Genomic DNA, 12,655 nt, shown 5'->3' on the forward strand with positions numbered 1-12,655 from the left:
TAGCAATCCATGACGGAAGGCAAGCCCATTCCCCACAATAAACAACCCGTGTTACAAAAAAGACCAACCCGTTTCACACCCAAGGTGCTAGTCTAACCCAAATCCATGTTGGCAAACAAATCCAAGACGATACGAGCCATGATCAAAGACAAAGGCTCAATCAAGAAAAATGATCCAAGATCAATATCCAAGAAAAACGAGTCAAAAGAACAAGGCTCAATCAATGAAGCAAGTCAATGTCGATATCCAAAGTCAAAATTGTCTTCAAAACCTGGATCAAGAATCTGAGCAGAAGCCAAGATAAGTTCTAGACCAAGAATCTGAGTCTGAATCAAGAACGAGTACGCAAAATCCAAGTGCCAAACGGAATACTGCTGAAGTCCATATAGAATCAAGACATCAATGAAAGATGGTCATCTAGCACCCTCATTTAGCCTTTCACACATCACACACCCTAAGTCCTTCTCGAGACCGTTACAGGGAGATAGTTAGGAATTTTGAGAATCCTCTAAAGCTCGTCAAATATAACCATCCTTTAGGGCCAAGACATGGAAATTTGAACCCACGTCATTTTAACCTACCTTTATGTGCTCAGGCTACATCAAGCCAAGAGACTCAATTTCCAAGCCACATTACAAGCCATAACCCCATCAAGTCTTAACTCCACAAAATCAAGCTCCAGAGATTTGTTCATCAAAGCCTCTTATGTCCAAGTTCCACATTCCAAATATCCAATCCAGTTTCACCTTGACCCAGACACGGAGTCTTCAATACTTTGCTACCCAGAATGGGACATACCCATATCATCCTTAGGGTCCACTCTTAAGTGTGCTCACATGACAAGGAAATTTTTACTAAATTAGTTACACCTCTTTGGTCTATGATCAAAGGGAGTTATCTCAAATCAGTTCTTCGAGTCACCAAAGGAATACACCCTTGTGACCCTGCACTTTAAGGCCCTAACAACATAGCTTAGGCACACAGCTGAACTACGATCTAGTTTGATTTCACCTACTCAGGTGGATACGTAGGCAGTCCTTTCTTACCCAAGAAGGATACAACCACAACACCCAAACAAAATTAACCAAACCACAGAACTACGATCTGGTTTGATTTCACTTCACGTGAATACGTAGGCAGTCCTCAAGGACACAACCATCCCAATTTTCAACCTTCCAACCTCAACCAACACCTCTATACTAGGGGCTCCTTTTTGTCGCCCAGCCTTTTTTACCAAAGTCCAGAGTCATCCTCTCATCCTGGGGGCTTCTTTTCCAAGATGTCACCCTTCCTTTATTCCTCTAAGTCTAGCTAGTACTCGGGACAATGACAACGGTCTTAGATCAATTCTCCAAGTTATCGTGCCTCAAGAGGGGTTTCTTTTACAGCAAACGGTGGTGAAGAAGTCCTAGTAGACAGATGATCCATGGCTCATGCCTTGCCTTTATATGCCTTCATCATTCTTGCAATTCTTATACCTTTGGAACTGATATGCATTGTCACCCACACTTGGCTAGGGGTTGCGCATACTTAAGCAAAGTCTGTCAAAGTCATCCCTGTGTCGCGTCAAATTCAAGTAGTGTCGTGTCAGTCAAACCTAAGTCTACATTTCGCGTTGCGTCCTTATAAGGTCTACGCCGCGTCAGTCACGTGTCTAAAGCCCATTTGAATATGCATAACGCATTACAAACGACAAACTTCTTTGAACAAGTTTTAAACAACTTTTAAAAAGAGACAACTTTTGTAAAACCTATGTGTTTCCTCATTCGAGGTCCATGTGATAATTGCTTACGTGCATATATTAGATTGCATTCTTGTGTGGCTACTAACCATGCAGGTAAGTATCAGAAGCAGTACTTTATCAAGACCTCGCTTGCCATAACGAACGAATACTCTTTGACAGGTGTTTCGACACACCTCTATTCTGTTCCCCCAGCGAGAGTAAGCGGATAGACAATCTCTCTCAAGACATGGAAATAAATTCCCGATTATGTTCCCCCAGCGAGAGTTCACGACCGACAGTCATTTCCTCTCGAGACATGGAGATCAGCATTGACCCAACATTCTTCTGAAGTTTGTTTGAAGATGACCCAAGCAGATTTCTCCCAGCAGTTCCCGCCTGTGTCCTGCTACTTACAATATTTCTCGAAGTCTACCCAAGCAGTTTTCTCTCAGCAGTTCCCGCCTGTGTCCTGCTACTCGCAATTTTTCTTGTTCCCAAGCCAGAGCCTCCTTCCTTAGGTTCGTAAACCCAAAGTTAGGATTCGTACCCTTAGATTCTTAGATCCCAAAATGGCCTCCTTTAGGTTCGTAAACCTTTAAGCTCCCACACCAACATCCTTAGGTTCATAAACCCATAAATCCTTTTGGAGTTGTCATACCTTTTCTTTTTTCCTCAGAAAGCTCAAACGCACGCGTTTAAAACAAGAATTAGCAACCCAGTAGTTCCTAAACTTAACCTTAGGATCCCAATTCCTCTTAGGTTCATAAGCCTTTAAGTTCCCATACCAGCCGTCCTTTTAGGTTCATATTGTAATACTCCGTATTTTATAATACTACTTAAGTCGGGTTAATTGTTTAGTCGATAATTACGTCAAGTTGTTTTACTTGACTCGTGTGGTATCGTAAGATCGAGTACGTCAAGTTATTTTACTTGACTCGCGTGGTATCGTAAGATCTAGTTGTTTCGTAAGTTAATTAAGACGGGTTTATATGGAATTCGAGATGTGAGCTAACCCATTTACCCTCGACCCATTTGAGTTTACCCAAATGTTTAATCCAATTAACCCAACACCCAACATCATGTCTTTAACCTAATTTTTACCCTAACACTACACAACCCTCATCTCACCTGCCTCCCTCACTTCGACGGCACGCATTTTCAGATTCACACAAAGAGCCTTTCATTTGATTGAAGATTTCTCATCGATTCCAACCTAATTCGATTTCCCTGTTTGTAAGTCGATTTCATTCCATTGTTTATACTGTTTTAAAGTATTCGTCTTCAAAAAGTTTGAAAAGAGAGTCCTGTTTATTTGATGTCTAGTTTATGCATATAAAAGCTCGTAGTTAAATTCTTTATGGTTTGTCCTAGGTGATTTATTTATGAACATGTCGCTGAAAAGTCCGCGAATCTGATTTGGTTGTGGAAAATGATTTGAAACCCTAATTTTTATGTCGATTCAGTTATGAGGCTTCTTCATACATCATCTTTGTATAGTCTAGATGATAATAGGATTTGGAATTTCTGAAAAATAATGTTTTAAACTCGTTTTATGAATCAATACTTTTTATGCGACGGTTTCTGTCAGTTTTTGGAAATCAGTCTGAAAACCCTTGATAAGTTTGGAATTTTAGAAAAACACGTTAGATATAATTTGTAGCTAAGACTCATGGGGTTTCAATCCAATTGGCCTTGTATCAATTTGATTTTTCTGGAATTAGTTATGTATTTTATTCCGAGTCTATCATGTGCTGGAAAATCAGGAAAAGTCGTGTTTGTTCTTTAAGTTGATATTCCTATTAAGTTATGATGAGTCTAGGTGGTGTGCATGATTATTTGATTGAGTAGGTGGTAATTATACATAATTATGATATGTAGGTGATGGATATGTGAAGGATCGTAATTGGTTGCTTGTGTGTGCTTGGATTGCGAAAAGGTAGGGAAATACACTTGACTTCTTATCGTGTTGTTGAATTGTGTTGACTTGTTTGTGTTTCATATGACCAAATTGTGAACGTGACTTGATTCGTGGTTGTGGATTACGCTATGATATGGTTGACTGAACTGTTCGTGTTGAGTGTGTTATCACAACATTTGGTAGCTGGCATGATTTCATTCATTGATATACATATTGTATTGCATTGTTTTCTTGTTGGGCATTCATATGCATTGGAGATGGAGGATGTTGAGGTGATGTGGTGTGGTGATGATGATGTTGTGATAAGGCCCGGGCGGGTTCTGCAGGACTTGCCCTGGTGTCCTCAGTGCGAGTGCGCAGATCGGCTACGGTCGATATATATAGTCTACCGGGGATCGGTATGGCTGGGTTGTCCGGGTTATGAGATATGAGATATGAGTTATGAGATATGAGTTATGAGATATGAGTAATGAGATATGAGATGGAGATGGAGGTGACGGAGGAGCATGCATATCATATTTTGTTGTTGCATTATATTACCCTACTCAACCTCGTGGTTGACCCTGTGTATTCGTGAACACCTGTGATGAACCTTTTAATGGGGAGCAGGTTGACAGGTACCTCAGAGACTGATAGGAGCTGGATGGGAAGAGAGCTTGGATTGCACGACTTAGAGCTAGCCCACTTTTATTTCTGTTTAGTTATCGACTTTATTTTCGTTTGAGACTTGTTTCATTTCGGATGTATAATTATATAAATTGCCTTGGAGTTTAATTTGTTATTCACTACCTCGGGAAACCGAGATGGTAATGATCCGGTTTATTAGGGAATGTCTTGCTAAAGGCTCCTTCATAAACCGGGGTGTTACAAAGTGGTATCGAGCATACGATCCTCGTGCCTAAACCAATGAACCCAATGAACGTAGGATGTGTCTAAATAAAATGAACCCCTGGGAATAAACTGTTAGGAGCTCACAGTGCGGTTAAGAAGGCGCCCTTAATGCGTGCTCTTTTGCCCTCTCAGTTTTGAACCAGGTAACCCGAGAGAAATTGAGGTAATGGGGTAGTTAGAAGGAAACCTTGGATATAATCGAGTTGATGTATACCTTGAGACCCATATATTCTAACCATTCTGCAGGACAACGTTATGGTAAGTATTTTGTATGAATGATGACGCGATCATATGATGTTGTGGAGATGAGAAATGAAATTTTCGTGTTCAGGTTGATAATCAATGAAGTGTTGGATTGTGGTAATCGCGAGCGTGAAAATGATTGCGAATTGATGATATTTATCTGGATGGATGTTGAATGATGTGTTGATAGTACTATTATGTCTAGTGATATGCGGTTATGTGATCCCGAAGCCATGCTAGTATAGTATCGTGATAGTAATGAGAAACACTATTGAATTGCATGTTTCTAGTCATAGCAATCGTGATTTAGATGTAAGGAGTAGATCGTGATGCGAAGGGATTCTATGGGATAGATGTTTACGTAAGTACAAAGTGTGAGATTTAAGTTGGGATGGGTTAGTATACATAGTATGTTCATAAGAGCTTGTAACATAGTAAAGAATGACCTAGTGCTGAAACTCGTTTTGTCTGATTTTACTCTTTAAATGACCTTACTGCCATTTCTTTTCTGTTTACTGCCTATGGATGAATATTTTATGAGATATAGCCTCGTGAGTTAGTGTTCATTTGGCGTTGGTTTCATGCTTATAGGATATACGGATTAGGAGTAATAAATATTTTAGTGGGCTGTGGTTAGGAAGTTCCTGTGCAGTGATGTTTTGACCAACGATTTTGTAAAAATCCTCATTTAAATTGTATTAATAATTTTTGCATAATTCCAACTCCTTCGATCAGAAGATTCGCATATGCTTTCAAATTGATAAGCCACGAAAATTCGTGATGTCTCTATATTAAATGGTAAGTTTTGCAAACTGACCCAAGTTTCGGACCAATTGCTGCCACATACTTGCTTGGACCAACTGAGTTGCAAGATCCTTTAAAAATTGAATTCTTGAGCTTTGGACCTCATTCTTTTTCTCACGAGTTACTAACTCTATGTATGTTATAAAAAGTAATATAACTCAAGTTTTCGTTGAACGGTTATTTATTCGTGACTTTTGAAAGTTACAATGTGAATCATGACTTGTAAAATGTGCGTTCTATGTTAAAGTTTTCATATAATTGTTTGGTTATTTCGTGAGCCTTATTAATGTGACCTTATAATGTTTTATATCATGATAGTAGCACGCATGTACAGTAGTTATGTATCTTAACAAGTGATAAAATTAAAATTTAGTTGATAACATTGTTGGCATGATAGTATGAGTGAAATTGAATAGCTTAATTTGATTCTTAATCGAGGGTGAAATATTTTATACGAGTCCAGTTGTTTGCATATTTTATATATGTTTGGCATGTTGTAATATCTCTGGTGTGTTCATCATATTTGCGTAGTAGTCGGATATATGTAAATATAAAACTATATTGTCATATCTTGGTAAAGTTGATGGCGTTTTAATTTGATTGTTCTAATATACTCGCACGAATAATTATAATAATTATGTTTAAATGTTTACACATGGATGGTAGTAATGAGTATGTCTAAATGTTCACACATGTAGGATGTCATCTAAGTTCTCATGTCTTTTATGTGAGTCTGTGTGCCTATAGTTATACTTATTACTTTTATTGCATTAATTTATTTCAGTTGAACCTACACTTATGATAATAAAATAGTGTTGTTGTTCCTTATTGGATAGGTTCATAGTTATATTGTCATGAAATGCTAAGGTGATTGTTGCAATTGTCACGATATTTGAAATATAGTTGATATAGTTACGATATAGTTACGATATTTGAAATATATTCTCAAACCGTCGAATTATAATGGGATAACCCTTTGATGATTCACATGATATGCATTGGTTTAAATGATAGTCGTTATAGTTACGTTTAATTGAGCCTACAATTGCCTAATTGTTCAAATCGTGCAAATCGGAAAAGTTGTTGAAGTTGCTAGTAATTTACCATAGATAAGGTTCTACAAAGTATATGATGGCAAATGTGTATGTTTAAGTTGTTTATGCGAGATCTTTTGTTTTTCTTGAAAATGAGTTATACTAAGTTCTTTGGACACAATTGAACGATATGGTTGCTAATGAAGTAATGTTGTGGTTGTCATGGATCATATGTTGCTACTTTTATTGGGAAATATGTTTTTTAATTGATATCGTGCAAACAATTTTGATAATTTAAAATATGAATTTTGAGTATGTTGTTGATTGTTTAAATTCATCGGCCTAATTCGTGACCTGAACCAGTGAGTGAGTAAATGGTTGTATGGACATGTCAATAAGATCCTGTGATTGTGATGGATAGTAGTGGTAGATCTATTTTCTGTGATATTTTTACAAATGTGAGAAGTTTCTTAAATTGTTTTGTTATTTTTACTCTCGCTCGTTCATGGTCTATAATTGATCATCAAATTTGCTTAATTACATACATGCCCTTTGCCCTCGTGCTTACTCTATCCCAACACCAACTTTGATTATGAAGACCATTAGTTAGTGAGCTATTTTCGTCATATGCGAGGACGTGGTTGAGTTTTATTTTCTTTGTCGAGGTAACACGGTATTACCGTCCCTAATACTTTATTATTGTTCGGGGTTGTATGTGTATGTGTCATTATTTGTCATCGTTTTATGATATCAATTTGTACAAGGTAATTGTGAATTTCTGGTGATTGTCATTATTTCGGTTACTTAATTATGAATTTTGAAAGTTGTTGCATGATGTTTGATTGTTGAGATTGTAAGTTATGTGAGTTTCATATAAAAGTTAATCAAACATGAATTATGTGATGTAACCATGTAATACTACGATATGAATTCGTAACATGAACGGTAGGCTTATGATATGAGTATGAACCTTGTTATATGATAATATAATCTTAATCGTTTCGGTGGGTTTTGTGTAAAGTAGTCTCAATTATAGAAACGCTATTACATTGCTTGAATTTTGCCTAGTGTCTTTCTCTAAACCTGATTTGCATAAATATGGATTTTACTTCTATGATGTGATTACTGATATGAAATATTTTAATCCGTCAAGTATGAACTATGAGTTAGTGATTGTCTACATTGATGTAAATGTGTTAATTTGGTATCAAAGCATCCAAGTAATTGTTACCTTGATTTTGTGTAATGCGTAGCATGAAATTGACAAGTGTGTTTTGTTCTTTGGAAAAGTCGGATGTTAGTTGTCGTATAGAGTAATTAGCTTATCGATGATTTGTGTCTATTGTTTCAAGTAATCTTCTTGAACTTTGGATGTGGAATTTCATAATGGGGTTACGGGGACGTAACCATGTTTTAAGGAGGATAGGATTGTAAAATCGTGGTGGTTTACGATCTGGCTAAGTGGTATGTTATGATTGGCTGACTGAGAATTGACCATGCATGGAGTCTGCTGTTTTAATTTGTTATTACTCGGTCAATGTTGTGGTTCTTTAAGTGCCACATACTTCTGTCGTATGTCCAACTTTGGGGACAAAGTTTCTTAAGGGGGGTAGAATATAACACTTCGCGTTTTAGAGCTTATGTTTATGTACTACTTGTGTTGTCTTATGCTTGGGGATGTTTGGTTATCGTTATGGGGTGGCGAACTTCGGGACGAAGTTCATTTTAAGGGGGGAAGACTGTAATACTCCGTATTTTATAATACTACTTAAGTCGGGTTAATTGTTTAGTCGATAATTACGTCAAGTTGTTTTACTTGACTCGCGTGGTATCGTAAGATCGAGTACGTCAAGTTATTTTACTTGACTCGCGTGGTATCGTAAGATCTAGTTGTTTCGTAAGTTAATTAAGACGGGTTTATATGGAATTCGAGATGTGAGCTAAGCCATTTACCCTCGACCCATTTGAGTTTACCCAAATGTTTAATCCAATTAACCCAACACCCAACATCATGTCTTTAACCTAATTTTTACCCTAACACTACACAACCCTCATCTCACCTGCCTCCCTCACTTCGACGGCACGCATTTTCAGATTCACACAAAGAGCCTTTCATTTGATTGAAGATTTCTCATCGATTCCAACCTAATTCGATTTCCCTGTTTGTAAGTCGATTTCATTCCATTGTTTATACTGTTTTAAAGTATTCGTCTTCAAAAAGTTTGAAAAGAGAGTCCTGTTTATTTGATGTCTAGTTTATGCATATAAAAGCTCGTAGTTAAATTCTTTATGGTTTGTCCTAGGTGATTTATTTATGAACATGTCGCTGAAAAGTCCGCGAATCTGATTTGGTTGTGGAAAATGATTTGAAACCCTAATTTTTATGTCGATTCAGTTATGAGGCTTCTTCATACATCATCTTTGTATAGTCTAGATGATAATAGGATTTGGAATTTCTGAAAAATAATGTTTTAAACTCGTTTTATGAATCAATACTTTTTATGCGACGGTTTCTGTCAGTTTTTGGAAATCAGTCTGAAAACCCTTGATAAGTTTGGAATTTTAGAAAAACACGTTAGATATAATTTGTAGCTAAGACTCATGGGGTTTCAATCCAATTGGCCTTGTATCAATTTGATTTTTCTGGAATTAGTTATGTATTTTATTCCGAGTCTGTCACGTGCTGGAAAATCAGGAAAAGTCGTGTTTGTTCTTTAAGTTGATATTCCTATTAAGTTATGATGAGTCTAGGTGGTGTGCATGATTATTTGATTGAGTAGGTGGTAATTATACATAATTATGATATGTAGGTGATGGATATGTGAAGGATCGTAATTGGTTGCTTGTGTGTGCTTGGATTGCGAAAAGGTAGGGAAATACACTTGACTTCTTATCGTGTTGTTGAATTGTGTTGACTTGTTTGTGTTTCATATGACCAAATTGTGAACGTGACTTGATTCGTGGTTGTGGATTACGCTATGATATGGTTGACTGAACTGTTCGTGTTGAGTGTGTTATCACAACATTTGGTAGCTGGCATGATTTCATTCATTGATATACATATTGTATTGCATTGTTTACTGTTGGGCATTCATATGCATTGGAGATGGAGGATGTTGAGGTGATGTGGTGTGGTGATGATGATGTTGTGATAAGGCCCAGGCGGGTTCTGCAGGACTTGCCCTGGTGTCCTCAGCTGCGAGCTGGCAGATCGGCTACGGTCGATATATATAGTCTACCGGGGATCGGTATGGCTGGGTTGTCCGGGTTATGAGATATGAGATATGAGTTATGAGATATGAGTTATGAGATATGAGTAATGAGATATGAGATGAGATGGAGATGGAGGTGACGGAGGAGCATGCATATCATATTTTGTTGTTGCATTATATTACCCTACTCAACCTCGTGGTTGACCCTGTGTATTCGTGAACACCTGTGATGAACCTTTTAATGGGGAGCAGGTTGACAGGTACCTCAGAGACTGATAGGAGCTGGATGGGAAGAGAGCTTGGATTGCCTGACTTAGAGCTAGCCCACTTTTTTTTTGTTTAGTTATCGACTTTATTTTCGAGTTTGAGACTTGTTTCATTTTAGGATGTATAATTATATAAATTGCCTTGGAGTTTAATTTGTTATTCACTACCTCGGGAAACCGAGATGGTAACAGTCCGGTTTATTAGGGAATGTCTTGCTAAAGGCTCCTTCATAAACCGGGGTGTTACACATATACCCAGGTTCACACACCTAGCTTCTTTTAAGTTCCCAAACTCCCTAGAGTTTACACTTATACCCTTTAGGATCATATTCCTTTAGGATCTCCTTTTCCTTTTAGGATCATATTCCTTTAGGATCACCTTTCCTTAGAGTTCCTACACCCAAACCTTGGTTACCCCTTTAAGTTGAACTTATATTTGACCTCCTTCCCGTCGATGCTTTCCTTTAGGGTCCCACACCCTAGCTCAATCCTTATATATCTCTTAGGTCTTACCCTTAGCTCCTACGCTTACCCTTAGCTCCTACGCTTACCCTTAGCTCATACGCAACTCCGGAAGCATCTCGAGAAAGAAGTCTCAGGTATGGTCTCTTCTTATGGCTGGCGAGCTTCCTTACGTAGTCTAATGGACTTTAAACGACCCTCCCCGATAGTCGACAGACTCTAAAATGTTCCCGACGACAGGTCCTTGGCTCATACCCCTTGAGCCGCCTCGCGTCGCCATAGTCGTCAGGTTGTAATCTTCGATTGACCTGATGGCTATACTTGACTTTCGCCTTGTCCAAGCCTCAGTCAAAGTGGGGGCTCTGTAGATACCTCGTTTCTGCACCTCCCGCAAACCACCCGGTGATGATTGGGCCGCATGTTTGGTACGCGGAACGATTTGTGACAGTTCATAAGTTTATCGTCAAGTGATCGCTCAAACATTTATGTCTACCTCATGGTCGTCATCTAGGTGTCATTGCGGTCGTTTTGGCAGTAGTTAGAGTACATTTGGAGTCCGGGTCAAAAACCGTCTTCATTTTCTAAAACCGTCAAATCCCGAGTCAAAGCAATGTGCTTGTTTACCTAAGGTTAGGATGTCATAAAATGTTGAGATTATATCTCATTTTGAGTCTCATGTCACTTCATTAGGCTAAACTAAAAGTTTACATTACAAAATGTGCATTTCATTTAGTTAAATTGACAACCTGAGCTTTAGGCCCGTTTTACGTGGTGATAACGACTTTTTTGGGTCAGGCCTATTTGACAGAAAGTTCTAGATCTCTTTCTTAGCTTTCCAACGCCACCGAAATCACCTTAATCCGAGTCTTGTAGAGAAAGTTATGCCTAAAATACGACAGGCTGTCAAACGCGTTTTCTACGCGCAGAAGAACCTACCCGGGAAAGGACGCAGCAAGTGCTGCGCCTCTTCCAAGGGACGCAGCACCTAATGCGCCTCTTCCTCAAGGTTTTCTTTTTGTCCAAGTTTCCGCGTTTAACCTAAGTCGGTTGTTTCCGGATCTTTCCTTCCGTATCCTAGTCTTACCATAATTCCGTCGTGTGATTAGTATAAATAAGGAGCTTCGCTCCTCATATTTCTCACGCGAGTGTCCGCCCTTCTCTTCCCCCTTTGCATTCTAGACTTTGTTCTTACTTTTTGGCGTCTACGTGCTTGAACTTTCGACCACGTAAGCTCGGATCCTTCTGAGTACCAGCCTCCCCGTTTGCATGACCGACCAATTTGACCAACTACACATCAATCAACTTAATTAACTTAATCGTTTTCCTCTTACGAGGGCACTTTCTTTGCATTCGTGTCGAGCATCACTAATCGATATCTTAGTCCTTCTCGTTTCGTCAACATGTAAGTCTGAGGGTGTATAATCCTTGTTTATTTATTGTATTTATTTATTGTATCATCATCAATTGTAAGGTTTATGTCGAAAATACCTTTTAAAACCGATTTCTAAAACCATGCTTTAAAACCTCTTTTTACGGATTTCCAGCAGATAACCGTTGAGAAAGGACGCAAAGAATCGCTGCGCCTCTTGAAGGAGCTTATTCTCGCTGCGCCTCTTCGTGAGGGCCGCGCATTCTCGCTTCCTTTCTTCTTCGTTCGTCCTCTGTTATTCGTCAAAGTTCTTTTATTTGTTTCGTTTGTTTGTTAATTCTTCATCACAGCATATAATTCACATGTATATTTAATCATCATCATTAATTTATTTTAATCATCACAAATCCGACTTAAATCCCTTATAATCCAATATTTGCGGGTTTTCGTCATTAAATTCAATTCCGGGTTGTAGAGATTCAATTCATCAATATTGGGTTTCTGGAATTCGTCTTTGATATAGTTTAGACCTGTCTATTGTCATATTCATCACATATTCGTCATTAATCCATCGTATTTAACTTAATTAATTCAATTAATTTGTTTGACTCATTAATATTTTTCACTTCTGTCATTATTCCATCATGTATTAATTCGTTTAATTCCGTCTCATCCATGTTTTGTTGTTTTATGACCCCATTCATATGTTAAATAACCTATTAATCACTTTCAT

General features: G+C 38.1%; 2 long non-coding RNA genes across 2 annotated transcripts; both read left to right on the plus strand.

The window, feature by feature from the left end:
* The first annotated feature begins 2,719 nt into the window (after positions 1-2,719).
* LOC141598437 (uncharacterized) lies at positions 2,720-4,305 on the plus strand. The gene is made up of 3 exons (XR_012523509.1): positions 2,720-2,956; positions 3,602-3,659; positions 4,251-4,305. It is a non-coding gene; the product is annotated as an uncharacterized LOC141598437 (long non-coding RNA).
* Positions 4,306-8,594: 4,289 nt separating this feature from the next.
* LOC141598438 (uncharacterized) lies at positions 8,595-10,153 on the plus strand. The gene is made up of 3 exons (XR_012523510.1): positions 8,595-8,778; positions 9,424-9,481; positions 10,078-10,153. It is a non-coding gene; the product is annotated as an uncharacterized LOC141598438 (long non-coding RNA).
* The last annotated feature ends 2,502 nt before the right edge of the window (positions 10,154-12,655 follow it).

Source organism: Silene latifolia, chromosome 9 (genome assembly GCF_048544455.1).
Source record: "Silene latifolia isolate original U9 population chromosome 9, ASM4854445v1, whole genome shotgun sequence".
Taxonomy (NCBI): domain Eukaryota; kingdom Viridiplantae; phylum Streptophyta; class Magnoliopsida; order Caryophyllales; family Caryophyllaceae; genus Silene; species Silene latifolia.